An 18,579-nucleotide genomic window follows, 5' to 3' on the forward strand; every position below is an offset into this window, starting at 1 on the left:
TTTAAAATCATATCTTTTAAAATTGTTTTCAAATCATATCTTCTCAATCACATCTTTTTAAAACCATAACTTTTCAATCAAATCTTTTTAATCACATCTTTTTCAAAATAGTTTTCAATCAAATCTTTTTAATTTCTAATTTCAAAATCTTTTTCAAAAATCACTTGATTTCTTTCCCACTTTTATTTTCGAAAATCAAATGGTGTTTTTCAAAAATATTTTCAAAATCTTTTAACTTAATTTTCGAAAATTACTTCCCTTCTTCTCACATCCTTCTATTTCTGAACTAACTCTATTCCTTAATGCAAAATTCGAACTCCATCTTCTTTGATAAGTTCAAATTTTCTACTTCTGTCTTCTACTTTTCTTTTCCTCTGACACCTCAAGGAATCTCTATACTGTGACATAGAGGATTCCACATTTTCTTGTTCTCTTCTCCTTCATATGAGCAGGAACAAAGACAAAGGCATTCTTGTTGAAGCTGACCCTGAACCTGAAAGGACCTTGAAGCAAAAGCTAAGAGAAGCCAAAACACAACTCTCTTTAGAGGACCTGACCGAATTCTTCAAAGAAGAAGAACACATGGCAGCCGAAAACAACAACAATGCCAACAATGCAAGGAAGGTGCTGGGTGACTTTACTGCACCTACTCCCAATTTCTATGGGAGAAGCATCTCTATCCCTGCCATTGGAGCAAACAACTTTGAGCTTAAGCCTCAATTAGTTTCTCTAATGCAACAGAATTGCAAGTTCCATGGACTTCCATTGGAAGATCCTCATCAGTTTTTAGCTGAGTTCTTGCAATTCTGTGACACAGTCAAGACTAATGAGGTTGACCCTGAAGTCTACAGACTGATGCTATTCCCTTTCGTTGTAAGAGACAGAGCTAGGACATGGTTGGACTCTCAACCTAAAGAAAGCCTGGACTCTTGGGAAAAGCTAGTCAATGCCTTCTTGGCAAAGTTCTTTCCACCACAAAGATGGAGTAAGCTTAGAGTGGAAGTCCAAACCTTCAGACAGAAGGATGGAGAATCCCTCTATGAAGCTTGGGAAAGATACAAACAATTAATCAGAAAGTGTCCTTCTGACATGCTTTCTGAATGGAGCATCATAGGTATCTTCTATGATGGTCTCTCTGAACTATCCAAGATGTCCTTGGATATCTCTGCTAGAGAATCTCTTCATCTGAAGAAGACGCCTACAGAGGCTCAAGAGCTAATTGAAATGGTTGCAAATAACCAATTCATGTACACTTCTGAAAGGAATCCTATGAATAATGGGACTAGTCAGAAGAAAGGAGTTCTTGAGATTGACACTCTGAATGCCATACTGGCTCAGAATAAAATATTGACTCAACAAGTCAATTTGATTTCTCAAAGTCTGTCTGGAATACAAAATGCACCAAGCAGTACTAAGGATGCTTCATCTAAGGAAGAAGCCTATGATCCTGAGAACCCTTCAATGGAAGAGGTGAATTACCTAGGAGAACCCTATGGAAACACCTATAATTCTTCATGGAGAAATCACCCAAATTTCTCATGGAAGAATCAAGAGAGACCTCAACAAGGTTTCAACAACAATAATGGTGGAAGAAACAGGTTTAGCAATGGCAAGCCTTTTCCATCATCTTCTCAGCAACAGACAGAGAATTCTAAGCAGAACCCCTCTGACTTAGCAACCATGGTCTCTGATCTAATCAAAACCACTCAAAGTTTCATGACTGAAACAAGGTCCTCCATTAGAAATTTGGAGGCACAAGTGGGACAGCCGAGCAAGAAAATTACTGAACTCCCTCCTAATACTCTCCCAAGCAACACAGAAGAAAATCCAAAAGGAGAGTGCAAAGCCATTAACATGGCCGAATCCTGGGAGGAAGGAGAGGCAGTGAACGCCACTGAGGAAGACCTCAATGGGCGTGCACTGACCTCCAATGAGTTCCCCAATGAGGAACCATGGGAATCTGAGGCTCAAAATGAGACCATAGAGATTCCATTGGACTTACTTCTGCCATTCATGAGCTCTGATGAGTATTCTTCCTCTGAAGAGGATGAGTATGTCACTGAAGAGCAAGTTGCTAAATACCTTGGAGCAATCATGGAACTAAATGACAAGTTATTTGGAAATGAGACTTGGGAAGATGAACCTCCCTTGCTCACCAAAGAACTGGATGACTTGTCTAGGCAGAAACTACCTCAAAAGAGACAAGATCCTGGGAAGTTTTCCATACCTTGTACCATAGGCACCATGACCTTCAAGAAGGCTCTGTGTGACTTAGGGTCAAGTGTAAACCTCATGCCTCTCTCTGTAATGGAGAAGCTAGGGATCTTTGAGGTACAAGCTGCAAGAATCTCACTAGAGATGGCAGACAACTCAAGAAAACAAGCTCATGGACTTGTAGAGAATGTTTTGGTTAAGATTGAAGACCATTACATCCCTACTGATTTCATAGTCCTAGAAACTGGGAAGTGCATGGATGAATCCATCATCCTTGGCAGACCCTTCCTAGCCACAGCAAAGGCTGTGATTGATGTTGATAGAGGTGAACTGATCATTCAAGTGATTGAAAAATCCTTGGTGTTTAAGGCTCAAGGATATCCCTCTGTCACCATGGAGAGGAAGCTTGAAGGGCTTCCCTCAAATCAGAGACAAATAGAGCCCCCACAGTCAAACTCTAAGTTTGGTGTTGGGAGGCCACAACCAAACTCTAAGTTTGGTGTTGAACCCCCACATTCAAACTCTAAGTTTGGTGTTGGGAGGTTCCAACAATGCTCTGAGTATCTGTGAGGCTCCATGAGAGCCCTCTGTCAAGCTATTGACATTAAAGAAGTGCTTGTTGGGAGGCAACCCAATGATTATATTTTATATATTTTCTTTTGTTATTTTATGTTTTTTGTAGGTTGATGATCATAAGAAGTCACAAAATCCATTGAAAAAGCAAAAACAGAATGAAAAACAGGAAGAAAAATAGCACACCCTGGAGGAAGAACTCACTGGCGTTTAAACGCCAGTGAGGCTAGCAGTTGGGCGTTTAACGCCCAGTCTGGCACCATTATGGGCGTTTAACGCCAGAAAGGGGCACCAGACTGGCGTTAAACGCCAGAAAAGGGCAAGAACCTGGCGTTAAACGCCAGAAATGGGCACCAGCCCGGCGTTTAACGCCAGAATTGGCTCAAAACGTGATTTTTGATGCCATTGGGTGCAGGGATGACTTTTCCTTGACACCTAAGGATCTGTGGACCCCACAGGATCCCCAAACAACCCCACCACTCTCTCTTCTTCTTCACCCATTCACCAATCACCTCAACATCTCTTTCTCTTCACCACTTCTTCCCCTCTTTTGGCCGAACCACAAAGCCATCTCACTCTCCTCCATTTCTTCTTCTTCTACTCTCTTCTTTCTTCTTTTGCTCGAGGACGAGCATACCTTTTAAGTTTGGTGTGGTAAAAGCATTGTTTTTTTGTTTTTCCATAACCACTTATGGCATCCAAAGCCGGTTCAACTGAGAAGGCATGACCTCAAGCCCATCACTAAGAAAAGGATGGAGCAAACAAGAGACCCCTCTCATCAAGAGATCCCTGAGATGCCTCAAGGGATGCACCTTCCTCCACAAGACTATTGGGAGCAACTAAACACCTCCCTAGGAGAATTGAGTTCCAACATGGGACAACTAAGGGTGGAGCACCAAGAACACTCCATCATCCTCCATGAAATTAGAGAAGATCAAAGGATCTTGAGAGAGGAGCAACAAAGACAAGGAAGAGACATTGAGGAGCTCAAGCACTCCATAGGATCTTCAAGAAGAAGAAAGAGCCGCCATCACTAAGGTGGACCCGTTCTTTAATCTCCTTGTTCTTTATTCTTCTGTTTTTCGAATTTTAGTGCTTTATGTTTATCCATGTTTGTGTCTTATGATCATTAGTGTCTTAGTGTCTATGCCTTAAAGCTATGAATATGAATCCATCACCTTTCTTAAATGAAAACTGTTTTTATCACAAAAGAACAAGAAGTACAGGATTTCAAATTCATCTTTAAAACTAGCTTAATTAGTTTGATGTGGTGACAATACTTTTTGTTTTCTGAATGTATGCTTAAACAGTGCATATGTCTTTTGAATTTGTGGTTCATGAATGTTAAAATTGTTGGCTCTTGAAAGAATGATGAAAAAGGAGACATGTTACTGAGGATCTGAAAAATCATAAAAATGATTCTTGAAGCAAGAAAAAGCAGTGAATACAAAAAAAAAAGGAAAAAAAAAAGGAAAAAAAAAAGAAAGAGAAAAACGAAAAAAAGGGAGAAAGAGAAAAAGAAAGAAAAAGAAAAGAAATAAAGTTGTGATCCAAGGCAAAAAGAGTGTGCTTAAGAACCCTGGACACCTCTAATTGGGGACTTTAGCAAAGCTGAGTCACAATCTGAAAAGGTTCACCCAATTATGTGTCTGTGGCATGTATGTATCCGGTGGTAATACTGGAAGACAGAGTGCTTTGGGCCACGGCCAAGACTCATAAAGTAGCTGTGTTCAAGAATCATCATACTTAACTAGGAGAATCAATAACACTATCTGGATTCTGAGTTCCTAAAGAAGCCAATCATTCTGAATTTCAAAGGATAAAGTGAGATGCCAAAACTGTTCGGAGGCAAAAAGCTACTAGTCCCGCTCATCTAATTTGGAGCTCAGTTTCATTGATAATTTGGAGTCTATAGTATATTCTCTTCTTTTTATCTTATTTGATTTTCAGTTGCTTGGGGACAAGCAACAATTTAAGTTTGGTGTTGTGATGAGCGGATAATTTGTATGCTTTTTGGCATTGTTTTTAGTATGTTTTTGGTAGTTTTAGTTGAGTTTTTATTATATTTTTATTAGTTTTTAGTTAAAATTCACTTTTCTGGACTTTACTATGAGTTTGTGTGTTTTTCTGTGATTTCAGGTATTTTCTGGCTGAAATTGAGGGACCTGAGCAAAAATCTGATTCAGAGACTGAAAAGGACTGCAGATGCTGTTGGATTCTGACCTCCCTGCACTCGAAGTGGATTTTCTGGAGCTACAGAAGCCCAATTGGCGCGCTCTCAACGGCGTTGGAAAGTAGACATCCTGGGCTTTCCAGTAATATATAATAGTCCATACTTTGCCCAAGATTTGATGGCCCAAACCGGCGTTCAAAGTCACCTACAGAAATTCCAGCGTTAAACGCCGGAACTGGCATAAAACTTGGAGTTAAACGCCCAAACTGGCATGAAAGCTGGCGTTTAACTCCAGAAAACGTCTCTACACGAAAATGCTTCATTGCTCAGCCCAAGCACACACCAAGTGGGCCCGGAAGTGGATTTTTATGTCATTTACTCATCTCTGTACACCCTAGGCTACTAGTTCTCTATATATAGGACCTTTTACCATTGTATTTATCATCTTTGGACATCTAGTTCTTAGATCACATCTTGGTTCTTCTGGTTCCCTCTTTGGGGCCGAAACCAATGATCACTTTTGTTCTTATGTATTTTCAACGGTGGAGTTTCTACACACCATAGATTAAGGTGTGGAGCTCTGCTGTACCTCGAGTATTAATGCAATTACTATTGTTCTTCCATTCAATTCCGCTTATTCTTGTTCTAAGATATCACTTGTTCTTCAACTTGATGAATGTGATGATCCGTGACACTCATCATCATTCTCACCTATGAATAAAGGTGACTGACAACCATTCTTGTTCTACATGCAACCAAGGCTTAGTGAATATCTCTTGGATTCTTTAATCGGAATCTTCGTGGTATAGGCAGGACTTGATGGCGGCATTCAGGAGAATCCGGAAGGTCTAAACCTTGTCTGTGGTATTCTGAGTAGGATTCAATGACTGAATGACTGTGACGTGCTTCAAACTCCTGAGGGCGGGGCGTTAGTGACAGACGCCAAAAGAATCACTGGATTCTATTCCGGTCTGATTGAGAACCGACAGATGAATTCCGCTATGCTGTGACCAGAGCATATGCAATCGTTTTCAATGAGAGGATGGGAGGTAGCTGCTGACAACAGTGAAACCCTACACGAGCTTGCCATGGAAAGGAGTAAGAAGGATTGGATGAAGGCAGTAGGAAAGCAGAGAGACAGAAGGGAAGGCATCTTCATACGCTTGTCTGAAGCTCTTACACCAATGATATACATAAGTATCTCTATCTTTATCTTTATGTTATTTTCGTTCATCATCTATACCCATTTGAGTCTGCCTGACTGAGATTTACAAGATGACCATAGCTTGCTTCATACCAACAATCTCCGTGGGATCGACCCTTACTCACGTAAGGTATTACTTGGACGACCCAGTGCACTTGCTGGTTAGTTGTGCGAAGTTGTAGTGATCACAATTTCGTGCACCAACTTTACAAGGTACAGAATCCACTATGGATCCAACTAATACTGAGAATGCCAATGCAGCAAACCCGAATGAGAATGAACAACAAAGGAGAGTGATTGGCTCTTACTCTTCTCCGACTGCAGATCTTTATGGAAAAAGCATCGTGGTGCCTCCTATTGCGGCGAACAACTTTGAGTTGAAGCCTCAACTGGTCACCCTGGTGCAACAAAACTGCCAGTATCATGGTCTTCCCCACGAAGACCCAAATCAATTTATTTCTAGTTTTCTACAAATTTGTGATACTGTGAAGACAAATGGAGTAAATGCAGATGTATACAAACTCATGCTCTTCCCGTTTGCTCTGAGGGATAGAGCAAAGCTATGGCTGGATTCTCAACCCAAGGAGAGTTTGGATACTTGGAACAAGGTGGTTACTGAGTTTCTCACAAAATTTTTCCCACAAAGAAGCTGACTAAGCTTAGGATGGAGGTTCAGACCTTTAGACAGAAGGATGGTGAGACTCTGTATGAAGCTTGGGAGAGATACAAGCTACTGACTAGGCAATGCCCTCCAAACATGTTCTCCAAATGGACTCAACTAGACATCTTTTATGAAGACTTGGGTGAAATGTCCAAAATGTGCCTAGATAATTCTGCAAGAGGTTCATTGCACAAGAAGAAGACACTAGAGGAGACTATTGAGCTTATTGAATTGGTTACTAGCAACCAATATTTATACTCATCTAACAGGAATCCTGTGAACTCTGAGGCTCCTCAGAAGAAGAGTGTCATGAAAGTGGAAGCTCTTAATGCTATTCTTGCTCTGAACAAGCTTATGTCTCAGCAAATAAATCTACTTACTCAACACATGGGTGGCATGCAAGTCTCAGCTATCAACACCCAAAATCCATTTCAAGAGATCTCTTATGACATAGCAGGACATTTAGTGCAGAATGACAACTATGATTATGCTCAATCCTCTTCTGAACAGGTTAATTATATGGGGAGCGGTTCTAGAAAACCCAATAATGACCCCTATTCTCAGACATACAATCAAGGATGGAGAAATCACCCAAATTTTGGGTGGAGAGACCAACCTCAGAGAACTCAGAATTTTAACAATAATTCTCAGGGCTGCTTCCAATAAAATAGTTATAATAACCGCCAATCTCAGCCTCAGCAGGCCAACTCTAAATCCAAGGATGATTCTAATTGGGAGATGATGAGGAGTTTTATGCAGGAAACCAGAGCCTCCATTAGAAACTTGGAAGTGCAAATGGGCCAGCTGAGCAAGCAAATACCTGAAAGGTCTGTAAGTACATTTTCGGGTGATACAGTGGTGAACCCAAGAGAAGACTGCAAGGTGATTTAATTGAGAAGTGGTAAAACAGCTGGCTTTGAGACAAGAGCTAATGAAGAGCTAGTTGAAAAGGAAGCTCCAGAAGAGAAAAAGGAAGAAGTGGAGCACGCCGCTCCAAAGTGTGCAGACAACCCATTTCTTGACTCTCTAGACACGTATCCTACATTGCCAAAGGCTCCTGAATACAAGCCAAAAATGCCATATCCTCAGAGACTTCAGAAGGCTTCCAAAGAAAAGCAGTTCTCTAAATTTTTAGATGTCTTCAAGAAGCTACAGATCAACATTCCCTTTGCAGAGGCTCTATAGCAAATGCCTTTCTATGCTAAATTTATGAAAGAATTGTTGACCCATGATGCGAGCAGAAATTGGCGAGTTAAAAATTATTAAAATATATACGTTGCAAGTATAGTTTTTAGCTCGCCAGAAATTCACTTATCAATTTAGAAAGGTGTCACAGAAATTTGAAATTAAAATACTGGGAGTATGAATCCCAGGTCGTCTCCCAACGAGTTGCAGAAAAGTGTGCTATTTTATTAATCAGATGTTTTCAAAAAGGTTTGAGTTGAGTAAATAGGAAATTAAATTAGAGAATTTGAATAATGTAAATAAAAGCCTTGATTGAGAGTTGATTAATTGGAAGCCCCGTTATTGTTGAGTTACTCTCTAGATTAATTGATAACTAAAGGTTATCCTGTTTAGTTATCTCTTACTAGGTAAGAGAAAGTCAAACAAGTTGGAATGCTACGTCTGTTCACAAGTTGCAACCCACTTAATTAAAAGGGATTGGTGTTAATGACTAGAGGGCAATCCAACAATAAACCCAATTACAATCTTTCTTTTAAGCTTTCCAACTTAAGGGTTCCTTTCAATCAACCTCCCATCAAGTTAGGGAACTACTCGCTCATTGTGAATGTAAAATTCATAACATATAAAAAGGACTTAAAGAAAGACATTGTAAATAAAAATCAAAATAATCAATTAAAAATAAAAGTAATCCTTGTATTAAATAATCCTAAAATTATTCCAATGGTAAAATTAACAAAGCAAAGGACATGGAAGAGTAAAGCCAAGTAAAGAAAACGAACTAGAATGACGAAGTCTTGATGAGGTAATAACTCTTCTCAGTATCCCAATGCAAAAAGTGATAGAAAAATAAAATCCTAAGAACTATGAATGTCTAGAGAGAAAAACCTAGAAGAGGAGTAAGAACTAGATCTAAAACTAAAACTGTGTAGAATGAATTGTTGTTCTGGTTTCTGCATGTTCTCTGGCTCTAGTCTGCTGTTCTGGGCCGAAAACTGGGTCAAAATAAGGTCCAAAATGGCCCCCAGCAAATTCTACAGATTATGCAAATTGCGCTCGTCACGCGATCGCGTCATCCATGCGGACGCGTCATTCGCGTTTTTCCCTGCCACGCTTTCGCATCGTCCACGCTTCCGTGTCACTGTGATTTCTCCTCTTTCACGCGAACGTGTGAGCCATGCGGCCGTGTCACTTCTCGCTGGTTATCTCCTCACTTTCTCATGTTCCTTCCATTTTTGCTACCTTCCTTTCCAATCTCCAACTCATTCATGCCCTATAAAGCCTGAAACACTTAACACACAGATTACGGCATCGAATGAAATAAAGGAGAATTAAAAGTCTCTAGGAAGCAGTTTTCAATCATGTAATAATTTCAGGAAGGAAATATAAATGCATGCTAAATTAATGAATAAGTGGGTAAGGATCATGATAAAACCACACAATTAAACACAATATAAACCATAAAATAGTGGTTTATCAACCTCTCCACACTTAAACATTAGCATGTCCTCATGCTTAACTGAAGGAGATAAGATAAAAAAGTATGAACATGTAGAAACTCATGCAATGCAATGCAACCTATATATATGAATGCAACTATATGATTCTTGCCCACTTGATCAAAAGCAAATAAGCTCTTCAAAATAATTACAAATCAAATTCCACTAATTCTACCATTATACAGTAAGACAGATAAAAGTGCAAGAAGATAGCTCATGAAAGCAGGGAACATGGAGATTCAAGCATTGAACCCTCACTGATGATGTATGTATGCTCTAATCTCTCTAGTGTATAGGGTAATCACTCTATCCTTCTCTAATCATGCTCTCTAACTTTTGTTCTTCTCCTAACCAATCAACAACAGTTAATATACCAATGCAAACATCATGAGGTCTTTTCAAGGTTGTAATGGGGCCAAGGTAAGGGTAGGGATACATATATGGTTAAGTGAGCTTATAAATTGAATCTTTAATTAACCCAAGCTTTAACCCAACCTATATATTTTATATAGTCTTAGAATTCATACCTAGCTATCCAGAATTCCCTTTTACATTCCATACTCATGTATCAATTTTTTTTTATCATATGTGCATTGATCTTTGAATTCTCAATTCAGCATTGGGGTAATTTTGTCCCCTTATTTATTTAATGATTTTTTTATTTATTTATCAATGCACATAGATTTTTAATTCTTATAGTTTCACATGAGTAGGTATCCAAATTCCCATTATATTATCATGACACATTCCCTTAATAACTTTTGTTCCCACAATTTCCCAAACTTAACTAGCATACACAATTCTATCTTAGGCTAACCAAAGATTCAATTTGGGATATACAATTGTTTTTTCGCTTAAGGCTAGTAATGTGGTAAAATATAGAACAAATGGGATTTAAAGGCTCAAAGTGGTTAACAAAGGTAATTGAAAATGGTAGGCTTAATTTGGATAAGTGAGTTTAAACAAATAATGGCCTCAATCATATGCAAGCATATAAACATAATAAATATTGGACATATAGGATGAAACAAAATATAGATTACAATCATAGAGAAGTAAACACACAAGAATAAAATAATTATGGTTAAATAATGTAACCATGCATAAAGGCTCAAATCTTCACAGGTTGTGTGTTCTTTAGCTCAAACATCATGTTCCAAATACAACTTCAAGCAAATTTATCATAAAAATTTTTTTAATTAAAATTAGTGAAATTTTGTTCCAAAGATAGAGTCTTAGAAGAAACTTATTGTCTTTTCAATCAAGTAGAACATGCATGCAACTAACCTCCTATTCTATAAAAGAAAGAAAATCTAACTAAAATATCCTAATTTATTGGTGCTAGGGAAGAGAAATTACCTCCGGAAGTCAGGTAGTGGCAAGTTGTGGCATGAGATATCTCCCGTTAAGGACATACTGATCATCCCGTGGAAGAATGGCTAAGATCAGAGACCAATGCGGGGAAAGGTAGGTTGCCTGCGATCTGCACATGTTCCATAGCATTCCGGATATGTCTTAGTAAATTAAGAGGCTGGTCTGTGAGGATGCACCATAGTAGAACGGCCATGTCTGCGATGAAGGAGGACTCATGAGTACTCGGGAAGACGTAATAGGACATAATCTGTGCCCATACGTAAGCCTCTAAGGTGAGTGCGGAAGCCGAGATTCCCTTAGGATGGGAACGATGGTATCCGAAGATCCATTTACTGCTAGGTTGAGCGATAACTCTGAGAACAGCATCCCAGTCAAAGGTGTATGCCTGGCGCTTGATTGCGGCTTTCTGAAAGGCGTCCAATCCTTCTGGAGCAGGTGGGAGATCTAAGGCTTGCTGTATGGCCTCTTCTGTAATGGGAACTTGCTTCTGGTGTAAATAGACAGACTGCAGAGTCGGCAGGTGGAAGTTGGAGTAGAACTCAACGACCCAAGAAAGATTAACCTGTCGTGGCTGTCTCTGTAAGAATCCCCAATGTCTTTGTGCAATTTGTGGCTCAACAAATTCAGCAATACGAAGCGGAAGGATAAGAAGGTGTTCATTGTTGTAATTTTGAGCTGCCAGAATAGGAAACATCTGCTCACAGTAGCGATTTGGGAATCGTGCAGTGTCCTTGGCTGGGAAGGCTCTCTCCTTTTCATCAACCTTGATAATCCTTTTAATTCTTTTTGTTGAGGGCTTGACCGCAGTTGAAGAAGGTCCTGCCACTAATGCTCTCTTTGTTCCTTTTCTTGCTGTGGGTTTAGGGGTAGCTTTCTCTTTGCCTTTCTTGGTGGCCATTCTGAAAAAGGGAAGAGAAAGTAAGTTAAATCCAAAGAAATAAAGCAAGGAAGAGGATTGAGTGAGTGATAATCAGTGCACGGTAAAGATGAATGAAATAAACACATGATCATGACAACATGTGAAAATATCATTAAAGGAAATAGAACCAGTGCATGATAGGGTAAGTAGATGCAAGATGATTATTGGCATGCCGGCAAGGGCATGAGTAGCATAGATCAAGCATCACTTCGTAACAAACTATCACGTTTGTATTGGCAATTAAATTCAATTAATAAAATGGTAAAGGGAATTTGTGAAAAACATGCTTTGAATAGTAGAAAGTATAATAGAGAAGTGCATAATGCCATATGGGCTTTTTCACAAACACATAGCATGCATGGTAAATAAGGTATAGAAAGTATTAAAGCAAACATGCAAGCAAACCTTTAAAGAAAATAATATATAATTGCCAAACAAATTACAACAATCCACAAGCATATAATGAAGAATAATGACTCAAATAAATTGCTAACACCATGTAAAAAAGAAAGAAGAAGAAAGAAAATATGGATAATGAAAAGAAAAAGAAAAGAAAAGAAAATAACATATAAAATAAGAAGAATGATAGAAAAGGAAGGAGGGAAGAAGAAAATAAAACCTTGTTAATGAAGGGGAGAGAGAAAGAGTGAAAGGTGAGATAGAAGGAAGAAGGGAGAAGGAAGAAATAAGGAGGGAAAAGAAAAATTAGGATTTGGAGAAGAGAAAGATAAGATATGTTGGCAATTCAGGTAGAGCTGTGCGGCGCAAGCGATGCGGCCGCGTGGGGCACGCGTTCGCGTGATTGCGCTTTAATTCAGTTGACGCGGTCGCGTCGGTCACGTGGTCGCGTGACCCTTGTTATGCTTCTGGCGCGAGTGCAGCCTCGCGCCTGCACAACTCTCTGTTCGAATTTATATATTTGCTAAATTCGGGGTGACGCGATCGCGTGGGGCATGCGATCGCGTGAGTGGGCTTCAGAAAGGAATGACGCGGACGCGTTGGCGACGCAGTCGCGTGATAGGGATTGTGCGTCCAGAACCAATCCAGCACCACTCTCGCACAATAATTCGTTGTGCACCCCTTTTTATGTCGAAAATCAAGGCACGCGGCCGCGTGGGGCAGCCCCACGCGGCCGTGTGGGAGGTCATTAATCCCATGTGACGCGGTCGCGTCAGCGACGCGGTCGCGTAGGATGATTTGTGCCACTGGCACGCCTCCAGTCACGCTCCAGCGTGACTATCTGTTCGTTTTTTATTTTCTCCCCTCTCCTTTGGACGCGGACGCGTCGCTGATGCGGTCGCGTCGCGTGTCATTTTTTTTTAAATTATGCAAATACAGATGCACGAAATGTGCTGATAAAAAGAAGAGTTATTAAATAGAAAAACTAAAAATAAAGAAAAGAACGATCATACCATGGTGGGTTGTCTCCCACCTAGGACTTTGCTTTAACGTCCGTAAGTTGGACACTCCACTAGCTCAATCTTCTGCTGAGTGAGGATCTTCCAAGAGGAAGATCTCAAGATCCTTGTTTTTCTGCATCTTCTCGCCATGGTACAGCTTCAGACGTTGTCCATTAACTTTGATAAGTTCAGAGCTTGAAGGATGGCTTAGGTGATAAACTCCGTATGGTTCGGCCTTCTCTACTCTGTATGGACCTTCCCATCTTGATCTCAACTTGCCTGGCATGAGCCTCAGTCGAGATTTGTAAAGGAGTACTAAATCCCCAGGTTGGAACTCTTTTCTCTTGATGTGCTGATCATGTACAGCCTTCATCTTCTCCTTGTATATTCTTGAGTTCTCATAAGCTTCTAGGCAAAGGCTCTCCAGTTCTTGCAGTTGCAACTTCCTTTCAACTCCGGCTTTCTCAATTTTCATGTTGCACTCCTTGACTGCCCAAAAAGCTCTGTGCTCTACTTCAACTGGGAGATGACAAGCTTTTCCATAAACTAAGCAGAAAGGACTCATTCCAATGGGTGTTTTATATGCTGTCCTATATTCCCATAGTGCATCTTGTAGCCTGGTGCTCCAGTCTTTTCTATGAGGTTTGACTATCTTCTGCAAGATATGCTTTATCTCTTTGTTTGACACCTCGGCTTGCCCATTGGTCTGAGGATGGTATGTTGTTGCAACCTTATGAATTATCCCATGCTTCTTCATTAATCATGTTAGTCTCCTGTTACAAAAATGGGTGCCTTGATCGCTCACGATTGCTCGTGGTGATCCAAAGCGGCAAATAATATAGTTTCTCACAAAGAAAACAACAGTGTTAGCATCATCAGTACGGGTAGGAATTGCTTCCACCCATTTGGAAAGGTAATCCACAGCTAACAATATATAAAAATAGCCATTAGAATTTGGAAATGGACCCATGAAGTCAATGCCCCAAACATAAAAAATTTCACAGAAAAGCATAATTTGTTGAAGCATCTCATCCCTCCTGGATATATTACCAAATTTTTAGCATGGGGGATGATGAGCGGATAATTTGTATACTTTTTGGCATTGTTTTTAGTATGTTTTTGATATCTTTTAGTTAGATTTTAGTACATTTTTATTAGTTTTTATTTAAAATTCACTTTTTTGGACTTTACTATGAGTTTGTGTGTTTTTCTGTGATTTCAGGTATTTTCTGGCTGAAATTGAGGGACCTGAGCAAAAATCTGATTCAGAGACCAAAAAGGACTGCAGATGCTGTTGGATTCTGACCTCCCTGCACTCGAAGTGGATTTTCTGGAGCTACAGAAGCCCAATTGGCGCGCTCTCAACGGCGTTGGAAAGTAGACATCCAGGGCTTTCCAGCAATATATAATAGTCCATACTTTGTCCAAGATTTGATGGCCCAAACCCGCAAAGCAATCCGGCCTCAGGAATTCCAGCGTTAAACGCCGGAACAGGAATAAAAGTTGGAGTTAAACGCCCAAACTGGCATGGGAGCTGGCGTTTAACTCCAGAAAAGTTCTCTACACGAATTTCCTTGATTGCTCAGCCCAAGCACACACCAAGTGGGCCCGGAAGTGGATTTTTATGTCATTTACTCATCTTTGTACACCTAGGCTACTAGTTATCTATAAGTAGGACCTTTTACTATTGTATTTGTATCGAGACTTTGGTAGCTATCTTTGTTTTATGCTATCTTAGATCTTTGGGAGGCTGGCCATTCGGCCATGCCTAGACCCTGTTCTTATGTATTTTCAACGGTGGAGTTTCTACACACCATAGATTAAGGGTGTGGAGCTCTGCTGTACCTCGAGTATTAATGCAATTACTATTGTTCTTCCATTCAATTCCGCTTGTTCTTTTACCAAGATATCACTTGTTCTTCAACATGATGATGGTGATGATTGACGCCCATCACCACTCTCACCTATGAACAAGGTGATTGACAACCATTCTTGTTCTACAAGCATTCGAGGCTTAGTGAATATCTCTTGGATTCTTCGGAGTCTTCGTGGTATAGGCAGGACCTGATGGCAGCATTCAAGAGAATCCGGAAGGTCTAACCTTGTCTGTGGTGTTCTGAGTAGGATTCAATGACTGAATGACTGTGACGTGCTTCAAACCCTGAGGGCGGGGGCGTTAGTGATAACGCAAAAGAATCACTGGATTCTATTCCGCGCCTGATTGAGAACCGACAGATGAATTCCGCTATGCCGTGACAGGACATATGCAATCGCTTTCACTGAGAGGATGGGAGGTAGCTGCTGACAACAGTGAGACCCTATACGAGCTTGCCATGGAAGGGAGTAAGAAAGGATTGGATGAAGGCTGTAGGAAAGCAGAGAGACGGAAGGGAAGGCATCTTCATACACTTGTCTGAAGCTCATACACCAATGATATACATAAGTATCACTATCTTTATCTTCTATGTTATTTTCGTTCATCACCATATATATCTGAGTTTGCCTGACTAAGATTTACAAGATGACCATAGCTTGCTTCATTACTAACAATCTCCGTGGGATCGACCCTTACTCACGTAAGGTTTTATTACTTGGACGACCCAGTGCACTTGCTGGTTAGTTGTGCGAAGTTGTGTAATGCCATGGTATTAAGCGCACCAAGTTTTTGGAGCCATTACCAGGGATTATGAGAGTTGTGAAAAAGTATAGTTCACAATTTCGCCGACCAAGTTTTTGGCGCCGTTGCCGGGGATTGTTCATGTTTTGAGCAAGCTTTTGGTAACATCAGAGCCAAGATCCGGCAACAACATCAAATTTTTGGTGTTATTGCCCGGGATTGTTTAGGCTGGACAACTGACGGTTCATCTTGTTGCTTAGATTAGGTATTTTTTTCGAAATTCTTGAAGGTGAATTCTAGAGTTTCATGATGATTTGTTGAAATCTGGCTGGCTGAGAAGCCATGTCTAATCTGATTGGACCGAGGTTTCAACTTATCACCACAAGAGCTTGTTGATTTCGTATCAATCTTGCTGTTGGAGCAGTGATTTGCTAAGGCTTGGCTGACCTTGGTCATGTCTAGTGTTTTGGACCGAAGCTTTCTTTGAAAGCTTGGCTGGCTGTGAAGCCATGTCTAATTCCTGGACCGGAGCCTTAGACTAGCATTGCACTGATTCCTGGAATTCTCATTAAGAATTTTGATACTTTTTTTTCACTTAATTTTCGAAAAATACAAAAAAATTTGCAAAACCATAAAATCCCAAAAATATTTCTTGTTTGAGTCTAGAGTCTCATCTTAAGTTTAGTGTCAAATGCATGTTTTTGTTATATTTTTCGAATCCATGCATATATTTCTTTGTTTTGATCTTTGAATTCTATTGACTTGAAGTATTTTGTGTGTCTCATATGCATTTTCATGTTGTTAGTGTCAGTAGTACACAAACTGCTAAGTTTGGTGTCTTGCATGCATTGTTAATTGATTCCTTTTGCATTTTGATTATCAAAAAAATCCAAAAATATTTTTAATTTGTGTCCTTTCAAGTCAATGATACAAAGAATTGAAGATTCAAAACATGCTGCAGAGGAATTATACAGAAAAAGCTGAGCATTCAAAAATGCCCAGTGAAGAAGGCAGACTGGCGTTTAAACGCCAGCCAGGGTACCTGGTTGGGCGTTTAACGCCCAAAAAGGGTGCATTTTGGGCGTTAAACGCCAGAATGTATACCATTCTGGGCGTTTAACGCCAGGATGGTGCAGGGGGAAGATTTTGTTTTCAAAATCAAATTTTTTTTTAGTTTTTCAAAATCAAATCTTTTTCAAATCAAATCTTTTCAATCAAATGTTTTCAAAATCAATTTCTTTCCTTTTTAAAAGATACTTACTAACAATTAATGATTTGATTGAACATCACAAGATTGTTACCTTTTCTGTTGAGAAAGGTTTGAATGTTTCAAATCATATCTTTTCTTGTTAGGCAAGTCATTCATTTTTAAAATCATATCTTTTCAAATGGTTTTCAAATCATATCTTTTAAAAATGTTTTCAAATCATATCTTCTCAATCACATTTTTTTTTTTAAACTCATAACTTTTCAATTAAATCTTTTTAACCACATCTTTTTCAAAACAGTTTTCAATCAAATCTTTTTAATTTCTAATTTCAAAATCTTTTTCAAAAATCACTTGGTTTCTTTTCCACTTTGATTTTCGAAAATCAATTGATGTTTTTCAAAAATGTTTTCAAAGTATTTTAATTAATTTTCGAAAATCTTCTTCCCTCCTTCTCACATCCTTCTATTTATGGAGTGCCACTCCTTCTCAATGCACAATTAGAACCTTATCTAACTAAAGTTCGAATTTATCTTCTCCTTCTTCTTTCTATTTCTCTTTTCCTCTGACACTTAAAGGAATCTCTATACTGTGACATAGAGGATACCACATTTTCTTGTTCCCTTCTCTTTCATATGAGCAGGAGCAAGGACAAAGGCATTCTTGTTGAAGCTGATCCTGAACCCGAAAGGACTCTGAAGAGAAAGCTAAGAGAAGCCAAAGCACAACTCTCTTTAGAGGACCTGACCGAATTCTTCAAGGAAGAAAACATGGCAGCAGAAAACAACAACAATGCAAACAATGCAAGGGAGGTGCTGGGTGACTTTACTGCACCTACTCCTGATTTTTATGGGAGAAGCATCTCTATCCCTGCCATTGGAGCAAACAACTTTGAGCTTAAGCCTCAATTAGTTTCTCTAATGCAACAGAATTGCAAGTTCCATGGACTTCCAATGGAAGATCCTCATCAGTTTTTAGCTGAATTCTTGCAAATCTGTGACACAGTCAAGACTAATGGGGTTAACCCTGAAGTCTATAGACTGATGCTATTCCCTTTTGCTGTAAGAGACAGAGCTAGAATATGGTTGGACTCTCAACCTAAAGAAAGCCTGGACTCATGGGAAAAGCTAGTCAATGCCTTCTTGGCAAAATTCTTTCCACCACAAAGATGGAGTAAGCTTAGAGTGGAAGTCCAAACCTTTAGACAAAAGGATGGAGAATCCCTCTATGAAGCTTGGGAAAGATACAAACAATTAATCAGAAAATGTCCTTCTGACATGCTTTCTGAATGGAGCATCATAGGTATTTTCTATGATGGTCTCTCTGAACTATCTAAGATGTCCTTGGATAGCTCTGCAGGAGGATCTCTTCATCTGAAGAAGACGCCTGCAGAAGCTCAAGAGCTGATTGAAATGGTTGCAAATAACCAATTCATGTACACTTCTGAAAGGAATCCTGTGAACAATGGGACTAATCAGAAGAAAGGAGTTCTTGAGATTGATGCTCTGAATGCCATACTGGCTCAGAATAAGATATTGACTCAACAAGTCAATTTG

At 39.6% G+C, this 18,579-nt stretch overlaps 2 non-coding genes across 2 annotated transcripts; both read right to left on the reverse strand.

The window, feature by feature from the left end:
- Nucleotides 1-987: 987 nt before the first annotated feature.
- On the reverse strand, nt 988-1,095 carry LOC130977451 (small nucleolar RNA R71). Its single transcript, XR_009085141.1, has one exon. It is a non-coding gene; the product is annotated as a small nucleolar RNA R71 (small nucleolar RNA).
- A 17,103-nt stretch (nt 1,096-18,198) lies between these two features.
- LOC130978586 (small nucleolar RNA R71) lies at nt 18,199-18,306 on the reverse strand. The gene has a single exon (XR_009086208.1). It is a non-coding gene; the product is annotated as a small nucleolar RNA R71 (small nucleolar RNA).
- Nucleotides 18,307-18,579: the final 273 nt, after the last annotated feature.

The sequence above is a fragment of the Arachis stenosperma genome, chromosome 4, assembly GCF_014773155.1.
Source record: "Arachis stenosperma cultivar V10309 chromosome 4, arast.V10309.gnm1.PFL2, whole genome shotgun sequence".
NCBI classification, from domain to species: domain Eukaryota; kingdom Viridiplantae; phylum Streptophyta; class Magnoliopsida; order Fabales; family Fabaceae; genus Arachis; species Arachis stenosperma.